Source organism: Seriola lalandi, unplaced genomic scaffold, assembly GCF_002814215.2.
Source record: "Seriola lalandi dorsalis isolate HSWRI2012SDOR001 ecotype SW California unplaced genomic scaffold, Sedor1 jcf7180002054680, whole genome shotgun sequence".
NCBI classification, from domain to species: domain Eukaryota; kingdom Metazoa; phylum Chordata; class Actinopteri; order Carangiformes; family Carangidae; genus Seriola; species Seriola lalandi.
The window spans coordinates 7099-9935 of record NW_019525233.1 but is presented as its reverse complement, the minus strand read 5'-3'; positions in this window follow the sequence as shown (position 1 = coordinate 9935).

Below are 2837 nucleotides of genomic sequence, written 5' to 3'. Positions count from 1 at the left end.
CACATGGTCAGGAAGAGCAGGAGTTGTGGAGTCTGACAGCTGCTGGAATAAAGGACCTGCGGAACCTCTCCTTCTTACAGCGAGGATGTAAAAGTCTGCTGCTGAAGAAGCTACTCAGAGACCTTACAGTGTCATGCAGAGGGTGAGAGTTATTGTTCATGATGGATGTCAGCTTAGCTAACATCCTCCTGTCACCTACTTCCTCAATGGAGTCTAGGGGGCAGCCCAGGACAGAGTGCTAGTAATGCTAGGTTTTGGTTAATTGACACGACAGTTGCAATTGTGTGATGACTCAATTGATGTCAAGTTTTTTTTGCACCAATCAAATCTAATCAAACCACACCCATACTCCTCATTTTCGAGTGTTAAACTTATATTATTGACAAGTCTGGTTTTATTTCAAACTTTAACTTCTGCTTATGTAGTCATGAATATTTAGTGGTATAGAAAAAAAGCTTAAAGCCCCTAAAAACCTAGTTTTATGTGTTGAGTATTTTTCTGTAGCATGCAACATTTAACAAAATGCAACAAGCAAAGCAGACTAAAAAGAGTTTAGAGCTGCAAAGTACAGACGCCCTGAGAAACAAGTGAATGTTTGTTTTTTTAATCTATGAAAACAAGCCTTGAGAGGCACGTGATTTTTTTTGTTTTGTTTTGTTTTGTTTTTGCCAGGATCACTTTTCTATTTTTTTTTTCATCTGTAAAAACATGTCCCAAGAGGCAAATGATTTTACAACTACGAATACAACTTTCTTTTTTTTTCGCAAACTTAATTTTTTTTGTCCCCTCCCGTGCTCCGTATTATATGATCCTCGCGAAGCGTTCAAACGAGAACGTCAATGCCGTCCCGGTCCCTCAGGAAGCGTTGTGGTGGGGACCAGTGGCGGACGTCATAAACGTCCTGTAAACTTCCGGGGGAACGTTCCCTTTTTGTTTTACGCTGAATTTAAAACTGACTATATTTTCAGTTCACCCCGATGAAAACGAGAGCTCGATGAAAGCACGCAACGGTTGCTAAGGCGCCTTAGCAACGGTTGCTAAGGCACACGCTTTAGGGGGCGGGGCTTAACATGTAGTCCATTCCTTTGATGTGAGACGTCACATGGAATGCCTTTGATGTGTGAATGACGTGTACCTTTGATATATCTATCTATATATATATATAGATATATCAAAGGTACACATTCAGTCTTCATTACAGCTAGTGTTAAACTGACAGACCTGTACGAGAATACTCAATCAAGGATTTTGTGAAACACCAACAGCTAAATCAAGAAGTTTTGAAAACACCAACAGTTAAATTAAGGATTTTTGAAAACACCAACAATTATCATGGATAACAGTGAGTTACCACAGCCAATGGAGATACCAGAGATTGAAGTAGATACTCTTCGCCCGCTGGTTGAATACTTTTTCACAAAGTTGACAACAGAACAGTGGGCATTATTAAATTCTGGTACCCCTGATCTCACCACCAAAGTTCTGTTGGCAGAGCTGCTGATGGAACTGATAAACATTATTTCATCAGTTGTGTTGAAGGCTGTTAAGGAGTCACATGCATTCGTGTCTCAGGAGTGTGTTCAGTCCAGTCTGGGTGATGCACTCGCTCACAGTTTTGTTGAGGCTCTCAACGTTAAAGACCATGTCCAGTGTGTCAGCTCAGAAAAACTGACTGACTTGTTTGTAGAAGAGGTCGCAGAGAGTATCAGCTCTGTCCTCTGTAGCGGGTCTTTGAAGGCTCCACAAAATCGCCTCATTCCCCCTAAAAGACTTAACATGATGGTGGATCGTGCCTGCGAAATGTTAAAGGGATTTGCCGCCAAGATTTTCATCCCAATGACACAAAGACGAACAGAAGAAGAACCGACCACCTCCATAGAGAAGGAAGAAAGCCTGGAAGAGAAGATAGAGTCTGTCCAGGAAATAATCAGCAAAGAAGTGCGTGCAATATTAGCACCTCTTCTAGAAGAAATGTCAGACTCTGACAATGATCTGCTGCAATCTGCATCTTCTCTGGAGATTCAGATTGTTGCAGATGAAATTGCTCTGTTAAGCACAGAATCAGAGAAAAGACGTCCAAGCACCAAACCCCAAAAGAGACACAGAGTGTCTTTCAAAGACTTGAGGATGAAGATCAAGAACTTTTTTGCAAGGACATTTGTACACGGATCCATTCATCAGATAGCGGCACAAATAAGGGCGAAATTCCACCATCACTCCAAAGCTAAAAGCAGAGAGTCAGTCCAGTCACTCCAGTCCCTCATGGATAGTGTTGACTCTCTGCTTATGACAAAAGACACAACTGGAGAAGAGGTTGTGTTTCGGGGAGTCAAAAAAGTTTCACCACCTAAATTCGCACAAGCACTCACCAAACTGCTGTACACTTACATCACAGACACGAGGCCAGAGATTATTTCATCACCAAGTACACAGACGAGAACCTCCAGCACAGTGCATGTTCCTCAGTCACACGCCAACATGTTTGATGACATTCAGAACAGAGTGATGTGTTTCTTTGCACTGATGAATTGGTGGATGAGCACTCAGGCTACCAGCCACAGTCGCAGGGTGACACGAGCTTTAATGGGCACTGAGTTACTGACACCTTCACAGCTCCTGGAAGAGACAGCACCAACTGCTGCAGTGTCTGCCTCAGCTAGTGAGGAGACACAGGCTGAATCTGTGCAGGACACAAGAGCACAGGCGGAAAGAAACAAGATGTCCATCAGGGTTCTGGTGGAGAAACTTGTCGCACGCACTTTTAAAAAGGCAAAAGTGATGATGACTGAAGACTCAGAGGCCATCATTCAACATCTGTTTGAAGAAACATGGGCCCA